Genomic DNA, 20,595 nt, shown 5'->3' with positions numbered 1-20,595 from the left:
TTTCTAGTTTCATTGTGGCTATATTTTCCTGTGTATGTTACAATAGTTCTTAAAAGAGGGGAACTCTGCTCAAGTGATATCAAGTTCAATCATATATGTTTCATGGTTAAAAATCCAGTAGTAGATTCTATAATTTTCTGTTCACGATTTCAACCATTTGTTTAAAAGTAAAAAACTTCAAACTACCATTGAATCATCTCATTCAATTCTTTTGGAGAATTGGTGGTATACTGTGTTGATGCCCTAAAATTCACACTGAATGCCAGACAAGACTTTTTTATCCATCAGGGTAAATTCTTCTTCAGGGTATTGTTCTATTTCAGAGTAACTGACTTGAGACAAGGTGGTGTAGAGGTGTTTTTATTAATGTTGAACATCCAAGTGGAAGCATTCAAATTTTAAACATTTTTGCTTCCAGGAGTCTTCAAGATCAGTATTCAGAACTTGCCTCTTCCCAAAGGCCAGCCAAGGATTCTGTTGTACACAGTATGACTCACCAGGCATTAACCTCAGGGAAAAGGAACATTGTGAACATTTAACTAATCCCAGTTGGTGAATTCAAATGCTTTTGCTCATTTCATCTTGCTATAGGAGTCAGAAAAGTAAACATAAGACAACAAAACACTGGACAGAACCATACTTTGCTCACACAGAGAAGAGACATAGCAAGATCAGCTTTGATGATGGACATAGGTCTGTCATGGTTAGAGGGTCTCTGCTGGCAGCTGGCACAGGGCAATTTCCTATTTGCCTGCATACATCCCTCTCAAGTCACGGTAGATGGAATCTGAAATACCAAAAGCCAGGGGCATGCCTAAGGGCCATTGACATATAACCTGAAGCATAACAAAGGAGCATACTGTGAGACTGAAACAGAAAGATATTCCCACACAAGACAAGAAGCCTAACACAGGCTGTGAGGACTCTCTCTCTTCCTGAGAATGCTCCACACTCAAGGCTCACTTTATGTTGACTGAGAAGGACTCAAAGACTGTCATGTGGGATTGTTATTTCCGAACACATTACATTTCCCATCCACATTCCTTTTAAGATACAAAAAGACTGCCAGTTGAATAAGATTGCCTGTGTGTGAATTAGGATCTGACATTTCCTCAGTGTCTGATACGACAAGTTAACCAAACCATACACCTCAGTTTCTTCATTTTTAAAAAGAGGATAATATCCAACCTCAAAGGATGTTGTGAAGACTAGGTGTGCTAATTCATGGTAAATGTTTTGTTATGACTGGTGCATGAAAGTGAAAGTCGCTCAGTCGTGTCTGACTCTTTGTGACCCCATGGACTGTAGTCCATGGAATTCTCCAGGCCGGAATACTGGAGTGGGTAGCCTTTCCCTTTGCCAGGGGATCTTCCCAACCCAGGGATCAAACCCAGGTCTCCCACATTGCAGGCGGATTCTTTACCATCTGAGCCACAGGGGAAGCCCAAGAATATTGGAGTGGGTAGCCTATCCTTTCTCCAGTGGATCTTCCCAACCCAGGAATCGAACTGGGGTCTCCTGAATTGCAGGTGGATTCTTTACCGACTGAGCTATGACTGGCACATAATCAATGCTAAATAAAATTTATCATATGATATTAATCTTTATTAATATTAAAAGTCTTGCCACTTGCCTTTCATGTAAAGCTAGAAGGATTCTTCTTAGACCAAATAACGTCTGCTAAAAGATTACTAGCTATAAATATCAGTGGGAGCAAGCAGTTGCCAGTTTTACATTATAGTATATGATCAGTCATGAGCTTATTAATGTTACATTGCTTACTTCAAGTTTTAATTATTTTATTTACTACTACACCCCTGTGTTCCTGGCAGAGCATGCATGCTGTTTGTCATCACCCACAAGTTCACTCCAAATTTTCAGTCTCTAGAGAAGAGACAAACAAAAGCAAAGAAATTTCAAATATCATCTCTAAAATTGGTTACTGAAAATTTGTTCTTCCTGTGAGATATGTAACAAATATTGGAAATAAATTTGCTTATCAACATATTCTAAATTTATTGTATGTTTCTGTCAAACCAAGAAAGTAGTTTATAGAAAAATATGATGTTTGGTTATGATATATACTTTTACTTAGATTACTTAATTTTGAAATATTCAGTAATTTTATTTTTAAATGTGTGGAAAATCACAAAAATTATGATGTTTAATGGATCTTTAAGAGTATAATTAGTAAACAAATATGAAATAATATTTCATTTGAAATTTGTAATTAGAAGGTTCCAATATGGTTATATATAAATGATTTTTAAAAAGCAATTTAAATTTATTTTAAATAGTATTTTGAATTCAAAGTGCAAATTTTTTAAAAAAATACATAACTTCAAAAATGTTTGAGGCCAATAAAATATATTGCATTAGAGAGACAAAAATAGATATAAAAATGTAAAAACATCTGTTTTTCAAATGGGTAATATGGACATAATTATCTATAAAGTTTATTTATTGATAAAAATGATGAAAAGAAATATGAGTGAGAAACAAAAAACAAAATGTGAAAAATAATTCCCAGGTGAGTGAAGCATGATATTTTGAGCAAGGGAGTTGCAATACAAGAGACTGTAAAGGTGAAGTGGCTCAGCATCCTATGATATAGGGAAGCATTAGCGAGTCCTATAATAATTTTCATGTACTAGTGGATAGATTAGTTATCATCTGAGGAAACCCTGAACTGTCGGGAGAAATTCAGTGTTAAGAAGTTTTGTTTTGTTTTTTTTTAACCTTTCAACTGTCTCTCAGTGTGGAGTGCTTGTATGACAGGCAGAGAGCAAAAGACTCCTCAAGGAATAACTGCTGGGAAACTAACTCAGTGATAATTTATAAAAGTTATCTAGAAGTGTGGTGAAATGTAAACTCAAACAATAAATTATAGAAGGTTGAGCCATAAAAGAAGAAACGCTGGGTAGACATCATAAACTGCCCAATCATTCACATTCCTAATGGCGCTGATGTTTGGCATCAGGGGAAGAAGTCAAGGTCATTTAACTTCAATCTGGAAAACACCGCTGGTCAATCAAGGCAGTACATAAATGTTCATCCATCATCCAGGGTCAGTAAACCCAGCCACCATAGGAGAAAATATCTCATATATATTAACCATTTACTCAAAGGTGAATATTTGTAGGGGTAGGTAAAAACTTTAATCTCAGGGACATTGAGATTTTTTTTAACTAAAAATTAAAATTACCAAGTAATTTTTGCTTGTTTTGTTTCAGTGTGAGTAAAATATACATATATGGATAATGCTTGAAACAAATGAAGAAAAATAGTGGGCTATCTCAATGCAGAAGAAATTACAGGCATGGAACAGCAACAATGGAGATGTTAAAAGGTGGGTAATTGACACAAGGGAAAAAAAAAATGTTTTCAACAGGTCAATGTCTCAGCTAAAAATGAAACTTGAGGTTGCACAATTTGTTGAACATGAAGTAATTCTTTAAAGAGGTCTTAAACCTAAACAATATTAAATACAACCCATGCATTTCTAATAAGTAATCAAAATACAACCTCCATTAAATAGTGATTTCAGAAGATAAAAATGAATCAGTAGGAAAACAATAAAACAAATAAAAAAAAAACCTTTGTACAAACTAACAAGACATGTATAAATATGTATTTACAATAAGATAACTTGATGGTAAATTTACCAACAAAATTGGTGGGTTGGGAAACATCCAGTGAAAAATTTGAAACAGCTAATTGCCACCTGTGCCCAATTACTTAAAAAAAAAAAAATGTGGAGACTTTCCTGGTGGTCCAGTGGCTAAATCTCACTCCCAATACAAGGGGCCTGGTTTCAATTCCGGCTCTGGTGTATAGATCCCATATGCCCAAACTAGGAGCTTGCATGCCACAACTAAAAGATTCCACATGATGCAACTAAGGCCTGACTCAGCCAAAAAAATACTTAACTAATTGAAAAAAAAAGAATCTTTGTGATTGCTTTGGGCCTGCCGGGATAATCCAGGTTGATCACCTTATTTTAGCGATTAGTACTCTTAATGCTACCTGCAGTCTTCATTCTCCCTTGTCATGCAACATAACATACTCACAAATTTTGGGGCATGGGGCTTAGACATCTTTTGGAGGTGGGGTGGCATTATCCTGTCTATCACAATTATTTAGCATAGATAGAATAAGCATGTTTTCACTTGAGGAAGAAAATAGTGGAAATGAAGAAACGGCATATCAAAAAAAAAAGAAAAGAAAGAGCAGTTAAATAAGTGAGATGAAACTTAGAACAGAAATGCAGGGCTTATCTTCCCAAAGGATGAACTCTGCTCCTTAGAGATAGCTTACATATGTTTATACAACTAGCTCAAGTAGCAAGAGTTATCCTCAGATAAAATAGTTAAAATTTCTACTCTAGTAATAAATAAGCATTAATTATTTATCACTTAGTTAAATGATTAATCAGCTTTCAAAATTATTTATTAAGTGAACATCTGCTTTTTCAATATTGTGAGTAAAAGATAAGTGAGTCATAAAATGTTGCCTTAAGAAATCTACAAGTTTATGGAAATATTATGACTTAGTTAAAATAAATGTTACATAAAAAGAAACTCTAACTTTATTGAAGATAAACAATAGCCACAATCCTGAACTCTTACTCCCTCAAAAAAGGAAATGTGGCTCTAGTGGTTAAGAATCTGCCTGCCAATGCAGGAGATGCAAGACACACTGTTTTGAAACCTGGGTCGGGAAGATCCTCTGGAGAAGGAAACGGCAACCTGCTCCATTACTCTTGCCTGAAAAATTCCATGGACAGAGGAACCAGGCGGGCTACAGTGCATGGGTTCCAAAGAGTCGGACACAACCGAGGACTCACTCACTCATGGCCGTCGATATATGCAAACTGGACCATTTCAGGTCACTCATTAGGATTCCTTTTTATCTAAGGTAGAAAATGATGTAAGTTTTAGTAAAGACTTGTTAAGCCTCATTATCATACACTAAATGGCACAAATAAGGAAGGTGTGGTAGGCCCAATGGGGCTGTAGAGGGAGAGAAAGCCATACCTTATTCCTTGATGCCTGTGAATATCTATGTTACATGGAGAAAGGAGCTTTGCCTATTTAAAGTCAGACCTTTAAATATAGAGATAGCCCCGCATAATCCAGGTGAGCCAATATAATCACATCAGAACTTTCTCGTCCCAGAAGGATGAGACATACGGCAAAAAGTGAAGACCCAGAGAGTCCATCTGTGGAAAGGATTTGAGATATCATAGTTGAATCTGATATAAGGTCTTATGTGTAAGGAATAAAGAGAAGCTTCTAGAGCTAAGGGAAGTCATAGGCTGACAGCTAGAAAACATGAAGCTTATTTCTACAGCTTCAAGGAACCAGATTCTGCCCACAAGCTAAGTCAGCCAGGATGTGAACTTTCCCCTGAGCCTCCCCTTACCAACCCAACCAGTCAGCACCTTGATTTTGGCTATGTCAGTATTTGACCAGAAAAACTAGTCAGACCAGACTGAACTTTCGACCTACAGAGCCATGAAACAGTAAATCTGTATTGTTTAAACCACTGAGCTCTAAGGAATAATATCAATCTTAAAATAAAAAATAGGACAAAATAAAAGACATACATGCAAATAGCCTTAGTGCAATTGCAACCATCAAATGAAATAAATAATATTATTAGTTAATAATAATAAAAAGGAACCATCTACTGATGCAAATGAGAAAAGACATCAATCTCAACAATATTATCAGTTCAGTTCAGTCGCTCATCGTGTCCAACTCTTTGCGACCTCATGAATCACAGCACACCAGGCCTCCCTATGCATCACAAACTCCCGGAGTTTACTCAAACTCATGTCCATCAAGTTGGTGATGCCATCCAGCCATCTCATCCTGTCGTCCCCTTCTCCTCCTGCCCCCATACCTCCCAGCATCAGGGTCTTTTCCAATAAGTCAACTCTTCGCATGAGGTGGCCAAAGTATTGGAGTTTCAGCTTCAGCATCAGTCCTTCCAATGAACACCCAGGACTGATCTCCTTTAGGATGAACTGGCTGGATCTCCTTGCAGCCCAAGGGACTCTCAAGAGTCTTCTCCAACACCATAGTTCAAAAGCATCAATTTTTCGGCACTCAGCTTTCTTCACAGTCCGACTCTCACATCCATACATGACCACTGGGAAAACCATAGCCTTGACTAGACGGACCTTTGTTGTCAAAGTAATGTCTCTGCTTTTTAATATTCTATCTAGGTTGGTCATAACCTTCCTTCCAAGGAGTAAGTGTCTTTTAATTTCATGGCTGCAGTCACCATCTGCAGTGATTTTGGAGCCCAAAAAAAAAAAGTCTGACACTATTTCCACTGTCTCCCCATCTATTGCCCATGAGATGATGGGACCAGATGTCATGATCTTGGTTTTCTAAATGTTAAGCTTTAAGCCAACTTTTTCACTCTCCTCTTTCACTTTCATCAAGAGGCTTTTCAGTTTCACTCTCTGCCATAAGGGTGGTGTCATCTGCATATCTGAGGTTATTGATTTTTTCCCAGCAATCTTGATTTCAGCTTCTTCCAGCCCAGCGTTTTTCATGATATACTCTGCATATAAGTTAAATAAGCAGGGTGACAATATACAGCCTTGATGTACTCCTTTTCCTATTTGGAACCAGTCTGTTCTTCCATGTCCAGTTCTAACTGTTGCTTCCTGACCTGCATACAGGTTTCTCAAGAGGCAGGTCAGGTGGTCTGGTATTCCCATCTCTTTCAGAATTTTCCACAATTTATTGTGATTCACACAGTCGAAGGCTTTGGCGATCAATGCAAAGAAATAGTGGAAAACAACAGAATGGGAAAGACTAGAGATCTCTTCAAGAAAATTAGAGATATCAAGGGAACATTTCAGGCAAAGATGGGTTCGGTAAAGGACAGAAATGGTATGGACCTAACAGAAGCAGAAGATATTAAGAAGAGGTGGCAAGAATAAATAGAACTATACAAGAAAGATCTTCACAAGCCAGATAATCACAATGGTGTGATCATTCACATAGAGCCAGACATCCTGGAATGTGAAGTCAAGTGGCCCTTAGAAAGCATCACTATGAACAAAGCTAGTGAATGTGATGGAATTCCAGTTGAGCTATTTCAAATCCTGAAAGATGATGCTGTGAAAGTGCTGCACTCAATATGCCAGCAAATTTGGAAAACTCAGCAGTGGCCACAGGACTGGAAAAGGTCAGTTTTCATTCCAATTCATAAGAAAGGCAATCCCAAAGAATGCTGAAACTACCACACAATTGCACTCATCTCACACACTAGTAAAGTAATGCTCAAAATTCTCCAAGCCAGGCTTCAGCAATACGTGAACCGAGAACTTCCAGATGTTCAAGCTGGTTTCAGAAAAGGCAGAGGAACCAGAGATCAACAATGTTGTACTGAGTGAAAAAGACAGGAATAAGTATGTATACTGTAAGATTCCATTTATAAGACATTCCAGAACATGATATCTAGAGATGGGTTGTGGGAAATGGGATGAGAATGAGATTGATTGCAAAAAGACACAAGAAAATATTTTGAGATGATAGAAACATTCCATATCTTGATTGTGGATTTGATTACATGTGAGGATATGCATTTTCAACTCATCAAACTGTACAACTAAAATTCATAGCTATAGTTCATACATACTGTACTTAAAAGCACTTTTTAAAATTATTCAACTCTCCAAATTCCTATCTATATGGCAAAAAGCATCTATTTTAAACAATAAATTAGGCTCTTAATTCATGCTTTAAAATGTTCGGTGCCTTGTCTCACCACCTTCAAAAACAATGTTATTTTTCATGTTTTCTCCTCATGCCTGCAACACTCAACTTGTAGACATGATTTCATTTATTTGAAATGGCTGACATCACCTCATCATTTAGGTTTCCTTTCTATTAGAAAAATGTTTGATTTTCAAATCATCTATTTATTTTTGTCCCTTCAATGCATATATCATGGATTTTATTTACGTCTTTCTTTGATTAATCTTTGATTAACTAAAGATTAATTAATTAATCTTTCTTTGATTGATTCACAGTAAGCTGAGTGACTAAAACATTGTTTCTGAATTTTTTCACATTGATATGTATTCAGTGCCTAACACATTACCTGTCATGTATCAATATTTGCAAAATATATTTTATTGAATTAACAAAAAGATGGAATAAGTATATCTGTTATTTTACTTATTCTCTGTTTGGTTTTATTGTGTTTTTTATTTTTTTTGCTATCAACTTATTTATAGTTTATCTGTGTAAAATAATAAGCATCTTTAGGACATGTTATATCATAAATCTTTATTACTCTGTAACCAGGGCCAGACACCTAGGCATTCAATGGGTATTAAAAAAATAAACAGATGAAAAGAAATGAATGCAAACTCTAAGCTGAAATGTAAATTTAAAAGTCATAATCATGTGAGCAAAGTTAAATCATAATCATTTAATTTTGCTTAATTTCTTTTTCAAACTCCCCACTCTCCAATATGGAATTAATTAAAATATATGCAAAGCAAAAATATTTCCAATTGTACTCTTAAAAAGCTTACATTTTAAGGTTAATAAAAATGGCTAAGCAATCTATCAATTTTTGTCATCAGTTGGTATAATACTCCAATTATTATGCAGCACCAACTTAAAATCAAATGTCATCAATCTGATGGTTCATATTATATGAAAACTTTGTTTTTCAATGAGCCATCAGTAGAAATTAATTAATTGCAAGGGACTTATAACTGACAGAATAACATAATTATTAGGGATCCCTGATTGCTCAGACAGTAAAGAATCTGCCAGCAATGCAAGAGTCTGGGGTTTGATCCCTGAGTAGGAAAGATCCCGGGGTTAGGAAGATCCCTGGATCAGGAAAATCACTGGGTCAGAGAGATCTCCTGGAGAAGGGAATGGCTACCCACCCAGTATTCGTTATAATGCCTTAAATATCAGAGTAAATAAAATGTTGTCTGCCATTGTCACAAGAATGTAACTTTTTCTAAATATTGTCTAAATTTTTACGAAGAAAAGAAAAATGTCAGCCTAAATTTTTATTTGGTATGTTTTATTATGCCTATGAGGATTATCTAATTAGCTATATTAAAGCATTTTATACATTTTCTATAATTATTTCACAAGGGGTCCATGATATCTTGTTTATATAGACACCAATTTCATAAACATCCACCTTCAAGTGTAAGGTATTCATGCATTAGGCATTGGTGATATTCTCTGAAGAATCTGAGAGATTTGCAACAATGACTACAATGTTCTTTTGACAAGGAAATGTCATACCATAAATGTATCATTTAGAATTCTACATTGAATAAGGTCATCACTGGCAAAGAATTTTTATTTCTCTTTTTTTAAAATAGCCTCATAAATGTCTTCAAGTTTCTATGTTCTGATATAAATGGCCCTTCTTACTAAAATATTAACTTTTAGTAGGTCACTCATAAGTAGTCCTGTAAAGTAAGGGCTATGGACACCAAGGTCATAAGAAGCCAACACATTCCCAGGAGAAAGCAATCTCAAAAGGGTAAAGACATCAATCAGGAAAGGCTTTAAGAGTATACCCATATTATAGTATCAATTTATTATTTTGAAACTATTTGTTGGGTCCTTAATATGACCCAGGCATAATTTTAGTTTCAGGGAAAAAAAATTAAAGGCAATAAATAATTAGTTTTTATTTGAATGAGTGATCCAAAGGAGAAGGGGAGTATTCTCTGAAAGCTTATCTAAAGTAGCCTTAGGGGAAGTGTAGCAGATTTGTAAGGAAAACCTTCTATTGGAAAGTACTATGTAGCTTGTACTCTCCATGATGAATATAATTAATGTAAGTGGAGATGAGGGATGGGATGGGAGTCATGTGTTTCAAAGTTTTGAAACAGGATCAAAATGAAAAAACACAGTTTTGAAACTACTTTACTAGGTAATTTAAATTACCTAGATTTAAATTCAATAAATAAATTACTACAGTCTTCTAACCCACTTCAGTACTCTTGCCTAGAAAATCCCATGGACGGAGGAGCCTGGTGCAGGCTACTGTCCATGGGGTCGCAAAGAGTTGGACACGACTGAGCATCTTCACTTTCACTTTCACTTTCTAACTTCGGACATATTCTGTGTACACTTTTATTAACAATTGCATAAGTCAGTACAATGCAAGTTTGAAATGATATACTTGAACTCTGTTTTTCTGAGCTCCCAGTTCAAAAGCTTTAATACATGCAATTATTAACCTCACCTACTGTATGATTTAAAAAATATAACTCTCAATATATAATTTGCATATAATAAAATGTACCCATTTTTTATATTTAATAAACATGAATTTATTTTATAAATCAATGTATAATTTTTCTCAAGTATACACATTTATTTAACCACTGCCATATTCACAGTACATGAATATCCATCATCAATGAGGCTTCCATTTGTTCTATGATTTTAAGTAAACCCATGTGTTACCCAACCGGCCTCTCATGGGATGGGCAGCAAAGCCTAAACACTGACACCTAGTTGAGGTGAAAGAAAGGACTCCTTACTGCGAAGGAGGAAGGCAGTGCCAAGCAAGGAGAAAAGCCAGCTAGCTGCTTGAAAAGTCAGAACTCACCAATGGCTTTCAGCAAAGAGTTTCCCAAGACATCATCAGTAGCAAGCATTGCAGGGTGGGTGCTCAGATCCTGGACATTCTTCCTGAAGGGTCCTGCTCAGTTTCAGCTGAGAGAGTGTTCTCCACAGGACTCTTAAATTTCTTCATATCTTGAAAGTGAGGCAAAGACTACACTTTGTTCCAAATTAAATATTTAAACAATTCTGTTAGGGCAAATGGTCTTGGAAGAAAAAGAGCACCTCCCTTCAGCATAAATGACATGCATGTTTACTGTCCAGTATAAGAAAGGTGGAGGCTTCCCAGATGGTGCTCGTGGTAAAGAACTTGACTGCCAATTCAGGAGACACAGGACACGTGGGTTTCATCCCTGGGTTCAGAAGATCCCCTGGAGGAGGGCATGGCAACCCACTCCAGTATTCATGTCTGAAGAATCCCATGGACAAAAGAGCCAGGTGGGCTATGGGCCATACATTTGCAGAGTCAAACATGACTGAAGTAACAGCGTGCACGGGTAACAAAAAGTGATATGTCCTACCAGGGGAAGAACAGACACATGTAACGCCCATCAGAAAAGATTCAAGTTCCCTAAGCTCAGTCTTTCTCTGTAATATACAAGTGCCATCTGACCCACCTCTCATAGCCAAGTGGGAATTTGCACTCAGGAAACTTTGGACTGAAATTCTCTGCCTATTGCTATTTGACTGTGGGGACAAATATACTGAAATTCCTCTCTAATCCTGGAGGCTTCTCTCTCCTCATATTTATTAACTTGCAAGTAGATGAAAGCGTCAACCCTTTACCGTCCTTGATAGCTGGTGACAATAATGGTGTGCTGAAAGAAACATGACTTTTTGGAAAAGAAAATTCAGGGGGTGTGCAGACTAATTACTGGGATTTGAAAGAAGGCCATGGGAATAAAGTAGTGAACATGATAATCAAATTTTCTGCTGAAGTAGTCAATAAATTGCCCTTGAATTTATTGTCTTCTAATGGGGAGGAATCAGGGAGGTGGATGTGGCAAATTATGGGAAAGAAGGTTCAACACAGTTGTTGCCAAAACTGTAATTCTGAATATGCTAACACCTTTGGGAGTTAGAAGATCTTTCTTGATAATCTGATGATCAGCCTCAGGTCCACTTCATTTTATCAAATAGGATGAAGATTTATCATAGGTGGGAATAACTTCCTGACCCATTTGCAGATCAAATTACCAACACACACTGCTATATTCAAAAGGAAGAAGGTCCACAACTACTGTGGTCAGAAACGAGACCACTTAATAGAACTTCAGATATCACTTCAGAACTTCAGATCACTTCATTTGGGAAATGAGGGGATGGAGTGTGTAATGTACATTAAAGAAAAATGCAACTTGGAAGTTTTACTACCTAGTCTCCCTTACAGTCTGCCACACCTACCGTACATCAATCTGAAAAGGTGAGAGTCTACACCTCACAAGGTTTTGTTTTCTTTTTTCTCTTGGATGTGTAGTTTTTGTTGTTTGTTTCTTTTCTTTCCTAGTGGGGCCTGGTTGACACAAGAATATTGTCTTTTCTGGGAGATTTTCCTGTGATAAAATCTTGTGGGGAAATAGAAATGAGACATTGACTAGTATCTGTGTTCTTATCATGCCAGATTGGGTTTACTATGCTGATTAAATTTACACATTGATTAACGAGACACTGACAAAATGAAATCAAAATAAAATCTTATAGTCAGCCCCCACACACACTGAAATATACCCCAGTCATTGTTTTGTCCCCAGGCAAGGACTCAAAACATATTATTTTTGGGAATGGGATTACAAATGCCTTGGGTTTAGCATTTATTAAGAATGCTTCTTCCAAACTCACAAAAATAGCAATGAACTAATGTAGTTCCAAGCCAGAAAGCACTATGGCTATGGTAGCTGTTTCACAAGTTTCTCAAAGCTAAAATAGATGGCCAGAGTCATGAGTATCTTATCACCTCATGAAGAGTAAAAACATTTGGAAGTGTATTTAACCAAATACACATGTTATGAGCCTTCATCATGCCACTTGAAACCAAAAGTGTATTTATAGCCATGTTTAAGGGTATGGAGCCACTCTCTTCCTTTCACCTTTTGATTCTTCTTTCTCCCTCTATCCTGATTCCAAACACTTTAAGGACAAAGACAATTAGAGGTGTACTTGAGGTCTCTCTGTGTTCAAGGAAGACTGAAGATCAAATAGATTGATCTGAGTTTGCTGGGGAATTTCAAGAAGGTGTGGACTCAAATACATGGCTCCCCTGGATAAGAACACAAAAATCAGGACCACAGAAAGAAGAGGTAACTGAATTAAGCTAATAGATATTTGCGCAATGTTCACAGATTGGAGGTGAAGTTAGGGAGAACTTAAGGGTGGGACTCTTTAGGCCAGTTTCTTGTATTGTTTTTGTTTCTAATGCATCTTAATGTATAGTTGGAATTGATGTATATGTGTGAATTTCCCAGTCCCATAATTCCTAGAGGGAACTCTTTTGATTGGGAAGAGACTTGTGCAGACAAATGTTGGTGAAACATGAAATTGCCCCCCAACTTTCTCCCTGTCTCTGCCTAAGTGGTCAAACAAAATCAGTAAAGAATCTCAAAAGGAAAGAAGAAAATCACAGGTTTGAAAAAAAAAAAAAGAAAATCACAGGTTTGACTAAGGACTTAGACAATACACAGGAGTATAGAGATACCATATGTTAACATAGCAGCTTCCTATGGCTAGTGAGATTAAAAGAAACTGGAGTGGATTATCTCCTACTGAATTCATTTGATTCTAATATTCCTGGTGGTTCCAAAAACTATGACTATAACTGAAGCATTACAAAATTGAAGGTTCTTTTCTTTGAACGCTGACATCTTCTCTGTTCCATCACTGGCAATGGAATATGAAGATTGGTTTGCATTTACTTAGAAAGATTTCCAATATAAAATACTGGATGGATCCAGGTTTATAATAAGTGACTCTATACATTAATGTCCAAAGTACTCACATTTAACTGATAGGGTTTACAATTGGAAGGAAAGATTAATGAATCTTGTGTGTTTTTTCCTTTTGGCTAGTTCAATGTAATTTTATTGTTGCTTCCTCTCCTCAGTGTGTTTCAGACCTGTTACTGGTCACGATAACTCTCATGACCAACCTAGACAGCATATTAAAAAGCAGAGACATTACTTTGTCAGCAAAGGTCCGTCTAGTCAAGGCTATGGTTTTTCCAGTAATCATGTATGAATGTGAGAGTTGGATTAAAAGGAAATCTGAGCACCGAAGAATTGATGCTTTTGAACTGTTGTGTTGGAGAAGACTCTTGAGAGTCCCTTGGACTCCAAGGAGATCCAACCAGTCCATCCGAAAGAAGATCAGTCCTGGGTGTTCATTGGCAGGACTGATGTTGAAGCTGAAACTCCAATACTTTGGCCACCTGATGCGAAGAGCTGACTCATTTGAAAAGACTTTGATGCTGGGAAAGATTGAGGGCAGGAGGAGAAGGGGATGACAGAGGATGAGATGGTTGGATGGCATCACCCATTCAATGGACATGGGTTTGAGTAGACTCCGGCAGTTGGTGATGGACAGGGAAGCCTGGTGCGCTGCGGTTCGTGGGGTTGCAAAGAGTCGGATACGACTGAGTGACTGAACTAAACTGAAGTAGAAGGTAGATTAAAAAGCAGTCTGTCTTAGGGGTCAAAATTTTTTATTAAGCTGATGCATTTATTACCACTCTATCCTATCAATAAACTTTTAAATATCATCACAAAGTAATGATTTACCTCATTTGTTTCCCTTTCTTCAGTTCAGTTCAATAGCTCAGTTGTGTTTGACTCTTTGCGATCCCGTGGACTACAGCAGGCCAGGCTTCCCTGTTCCTTACCAACTCTGAGTTCGTTCAAACTCGAGTCCATCAGGTCGGTGAAGTCTTTCAACCATCTCTTCCTCTGTTGTCTCCTTCTCCTCTTGCCTTTAATCTTTCCCAGTATCAGGATCTTTTCCAATAATTCAGTTCTTTGCATCAGGTAGCCAAAGTGTTGGAGCTTAGCCTCAGCATCAGTCCTTCCAATAAGTATTCAGGACTGATCTCCTTTAGGATTGACTGGTTTGAACTCCCTGCAGTCCAAGGGACTCTCTAGAGTCTTCTCCAATACTACAGTTCAAAAGCATCAATTCTTCCATGCTCAGCTTTCTTTATGGTCCAACTCTCACATCCATACATGACTACTGGAAAAACCATAGCCTTGACTAGACAGACCTTTGTTGGCAAAGTAATGTCTCTGCTTTTTAATATGCTGTCTAGGTTGGTCATAGTTTTTCTTCAAATGAGCAAGCATCTTTTAATTTCATGGCTGCACCATGGCTTTCCCCGTCTCCCTATCTTAGTAAGTAGTAAAACTTTGGAGGGGTATGAAATAAAGTTACATAAGTAGCTGGAGAGAGAGCACTGAGACTAACAGCTTCATGTTTTTCATATTTTGAGGTTTATGGATTTTGATCATATGCTGTGATAGGCAGAATAATGGCCCCCCAAAGAGGCTTGCCTGCTAATCCCTGGAACATGTTCATGTGTCTCATGACAGAAGAGAAAGTAACATAAAATTAAGGCTTCTGTCAACTGACCTTAAAATAGGTAGAATATTCTGGATTACCCTGATGGGTTCAGGGAAATAAAGAGTCTTTAAATGTGGAAGAAGAGGGCAAAAAATAAAATAAGAGGAAGATGTGATTAGCAGACCATAACTGATTTTGAAAACAGAAAAGATCATGAATGGGGGCATCCTGTAACAATCAGGAAAGGCAATAAAGTGAATTTACCCCTAGACGTTTCAGATAGGAGTGCACTTTTGCCAATATTTTTATTATAGCGCAGTGAGGCCTATTTCAGATTTCTGACTTTCAACTGTATAATTATATATTTCAGTTGTTTTAAGACAGCAAGCTTATGCTAGTTTGTTGTAAAATCCTCAGGAAACAAATATATATTCCTCCATGTAGGTGATAACCATCAAATCCAATGTGTGGCTCAACACCTACAAAGTTTTGGTCAGATAAAACTTATATTTAGACATCTTGACCAAGTTGCTGTGTGTGTGTGTGGCGGGGGGCGGGGGGGGGTGTTCAAGTGCACACATTATGTGGATCATTTGGGTTAGATAAATAAGGTGATTTATTTTGTAGCTATCTCAGTATCACAGCTAATGATTTTTGCTATGGTGATAGATGTGGAAATAAAGAGGATTTTTTACAGCTATTACATGTTTAGATACAGAGTTGGTCTGTTTAAGTAAATTTTAAAGCGTCTTTCCAAGTCCTGTTGTCCAACAACAGTTGTAGGAAAAGTGTTGTGGGAGAGAGAAGCATCAAGAGTAATTCTTTGGCAACTGACTTGAACAGTTGCATTGATGGAGACTCAGTGTAGAGACAAAGGATCACCACTTTCATTGAAATATGTTAAGAATTGGATAATCTGCATTAATTGTAATTTGACATCTTATTAAAAATCGGCATGCTTTAAATGCACAAAGGGTCATAAACCCATATTAAATGATCTGGTGGTACTTCACAATTCATTGGTTTTCCTTGATGGAAAACAAAATTTTAGGTGAAGATAAAAAAGAATATGAGAAATTTCTGGGAGAAATTTTTAAAGAAAGTAGAATCTCATTCAAACCATGAATATAATGGGTCTTTGTGCTTATTAAGTTGAGTAAATATATCCTAGGGAAAAATAGGGCACAACATTCAAGGACAAACATATTATGATCTCAAATCATTATAATCATTATTGCATTCATACCCAGTCATGAAAATATCCAAGGTGTTGGAAAACAAGTACTGGGCTGACAGAAAGGTTAGCAGTTACACCATTAAGAAAATTAAAGAAGTAGTCTAAGTACTAATTTCCTAATCTGTAAATGCAAGTATACTAGACTACTGGTAATATCTTTTAAAGTCTGTCACACTTTTAAATGGTGGTTGTTTAGAATCAAAAATACCCATGAGCCAGAATTATGTGAATCATTTCTAAAATGTCTCATATTAATAAACATAAAAGGGAAAAGTAATATTAAAGGATTTCTAAAGCTGATTTGCATCACATTAGTTTTAATTAGTGAAAAGAGGTATGTTAAAATTCATGTGCAAAGTATCTGTTCTGATTGTCACCTTTTTTTGAAGTATTTTTTAAAGTAGAAAATTACAATATAAATTAAGATTCATTTTCAAAGCATCCATATTTGCCTTGTATTGCCTTTCATCTGAGGATCTAAGAGTATTTCACATCTTTTCATGATTTGCCAGAGGCTACAGTGAGTCCAGTTTCCCTAGCTTCTGTGACACAGTCTGACCCTTTCCAATGAACACCGTAGCTTTACTACTGTGGGGCAAAACTCTTGACCTGTTATTCTAAAAACAAAGCATTCATTTGCTCAGTAGTGACTATCCAACAGTTTCACAGTCCCAGCTGGTTAGGAACATATCAAAAGGAAAAAAAAAATTATCTGTGTAACATGACTTTTAAAACCTCTAATAATCAAATGCACAATTAAATGGACAATTGTGATCCTATTTAATTCTTTTTCTTAGAGAGTTGATTATTTTCTGATAGTTTATCCTTTTTCATAATTATTACCACTTATTGATATTTTCAATATAATTTTGAAATAGCCTTAGGCCTACTTTTGCTGCTCTTTAGCCTGAGATGTTTATTAAGACCACTGCATCCTTTCTACAGATAAAATCCTTGCAGTGAGACAGGAAATAAAATGAGATTCAACTTTTCTCTCATTTCTGCAAATGTACCCCCAAGAAAGCACAGAGACATATAATTTTGTTGTTACCCTCTATCTGGTTGCTCAGTCTTCCTGTATCCATAGTTTAACATGTCTTTTGACAACTAACTAAGAAACCATAGCAAGAATTCCTGACATATATTAACTATTTGATTCAGAAATCATTTTTACTCATGAAATATACATAATATAATGTAATATACTATGATACAATGTATTAGGAATATGCCTGTGAATAAGATATGCTTCCTATTCATAAGCAGTTGATACTATGAGGCAGGAAATGATGGAATAACATTCTGATACATATATATGGGATTCCCTGATAGCTCAGTAAAGAATCAGCCTGCAATGCAGGAGACCCCAGTTCGATCCCTGGGTCAGGAAGATTGTTGGAGAAGGGATAGGCTACCCACTTCAGTATTCTTGGGCTTCCCTTGTGGCTCAGCTGGTAAAGAATCCACCTGCAATGAGGGAGACCTGGGTTCGATCCCTGTGTTGGGAAGATCCCCTGGAGAAGAGAAAGGCTTCCCACTACAGTATTCTGGTCTGGAGAATTCCATGGACTGTATAGTCCATGGGGTCACAAAGAGTTGGACACGACTGGGTGACGTTCACTTCACACACACACACACACACATACACACACACACACACACACACATACATATATATGTATATAAATAATTATTATCCTAGAAAAATGTTTGCATTTTACAAGAATGGGAAAATATTAATAGTTAAGGTAGTGAATATATAATCCAAGTCATTGTAAAAACAGTTGAATAGGTTAGGAACCATGCCACTACTTATGAATTTGTGTATTAATTTTACCCATGTTAAAGGAATTTAATTAGGAATTAGAATTGCTGATTCCTTTTATTCCTGTACTAAGAACTAGGGTAATCCAGTAAATCTGGATCTTAAAGTGTGGCCTAATTTGTGTAACCGGATATCAATAATCCTTGCAAAATAAAAATTAAAAAGCACAAGTAGAGCTATTAACAATAATTTATGAAGCACTCTGTTAGATGCAAATATGAACCAGGAAGCCACAAAAGGAGGGAGTAAGAACTGATTATATGCTGAGGTTATATAATGGAAAATTCTCCACAAAGTTGACACATGACACTAACCTTTGTAAAATTCTACACAAGTTGGCACATGCCACTAAGCTTTGTTAAATTCTACATGAAAGACATTATGAAAATGTTTCCCTCTTAAATCTCAGGAAAGTCAATTGTAAAGCACATAGAGGAGAGAATGAGCTGAGAAAATCAGAAGCTGAAAGGAACAGGCTTTAGTGAGAAGCTGAAAAGAAATCAAGGGCACAAGCTTAGTCATTTAAGAGGCTGGTGTGAGACAGGTTTCAGTGTCCAGCTGAGAACTCCAGGTTCCTTGGAGCCAGTCACAGATCTCAGGATGAGAGTTTGGAGCAGAGGTGGCTTAGTGGAAAGTAGCTCAGGACAGCTTGTACAGTCACTGTGTCCCAGACAATAGCCGCAGACATAATTGTCTACAATTGCCTTGTCAACTATATCAATCTCTTATTAGGGGGTCTTAGTTGTTGCTTGTCACTAATTGTGTCCAACTCTTTGCAACCCCATGGACTACAGCCCACTAGCTTCTCTGTCCATGGGATTTTTCAGGCAAGAATACTGCAGTAGGTTGCCATTTTCTTCTCCAGGTGATCTTCCCGCTTCAGGGGTTGAACCCATGTCTCCTGCATTGACAGGCAGATTCTTCACCCCTGAGCCACCAGGGAAGACCTAGAAGGTCTTAGTAAACTATGGTAAAATGAAACTTCTTTTAAAAAATAAAACTAAAGTAGCTAATATCTATAATAATATAAAAAGACTGCATATGTATGTGCAACCCCAGATGTTTACGATGTCCCAGATAATATGTTTTATTCAGTTTATCTCATTAAATGTTAAAAACACACTAATAAAGTAATTGTTATTGTTATTTTCACTGTAGAGATGGAAGGAATTAAAAATTAAAATTTTGAGTGATATGTCCAAGACCAGACACCTAAAATATCTAGAAATATTTAAAACCAAAATTTACAACCTGGCTGCTTGACTCTAGAAACAAGAATTCTTAAGAAACATGATACTATTTATTTTAATAGAGTTCACGTTTATTAACCTCTGAATATGTTTACTTATATGCTTATATTAGGGTGTTGGGCTATTTATCTCACTACCTCATCTAGTGAGATTACACACATACACACAGCCACACCTGTGGACATACAATTGGCAATAAAATAAACATAGCTGTAAAAACAACACTGTTTAATAAACAGCAACAGGAATTATGCATTGTCTACATTAATAATTTATACAAAAGGGACTAGAATTCAAGAGTGTTTCGCCTGCATCTAATTGAAAGCTACTCTCCACAAAATATTCAGTTCAGTTCAGTCACTCAGTTGTGTCCGACTCTTTGCGACCCCATGAATTGTAGCATGCCAGGCCTCCCTGTCCATCACCAACTCCTGGAGTCTACTCAAACCCATGTCCATCGAGTCGGTGATGCCATCCAGCCATCTCATCCTCTGTCATCCCCTTCTCCTCCTGCCCCCAATCCCTCCCAGCATCAGGGTCTTTTACAATGAGTCAGCTCTTCGCATCAGGTGGCCAAAGTATTGGAGTTTCAGCTTCAACATCAGTCCTTCCAGTGGACACCCAGGACTGATCTCCTTCAATATGAGTGCTGTAGAATCCTGGACACTCAGTAGAAATCCCAGAGGCAACTTCAATTAAACACAGATACATTTCTTTGATTTCCAACTTTCATTTAACTGCTAAGTAAACATAACAACAAAAAAGTCAGTGATTCAAAGTGTGAACCTTGAGAAATTTCTAATGAAGCAACCTCGGATTCAATGTAATTGCTATATGCACTTTGGTGAAATGAGAAAGCTTTCCTGATGTTACAAGGTGGGAACTGCGAGGGACATTTAGTTTACAGTGTCTGATGCAAGGAGAGTGAGAGGTGAGCTGTACTAGGGACATCTCTTTTAACAATTTAAAGAACAAGCTAAAGACAAAGACAATTTATCTTTAAACAGCATGTGAACTAAGGGAGATCCAAATCTGTAAATTTGAGAATAAAAGAAAATAGTCTATATCTATTGTATAAAGTGCAAATATATTTTTTTC

This window comes from Cervus elaphus, chromosome 30 (assembly GCF_910594005.1).
Source record: "Cervus elaphus chromosome 30, mCerEla1.1, whole genome shotgun sequence".
In the NCBI taxonomy this organism is placed as follows: Eukaryota; Metazoa; Chordata; class Mammalia; order Artiodactyla; family Cervidae; genus Cervus; species Cervus elaphus.
This window is presented reverse-complemented; position numbering follows the sequence as displayed.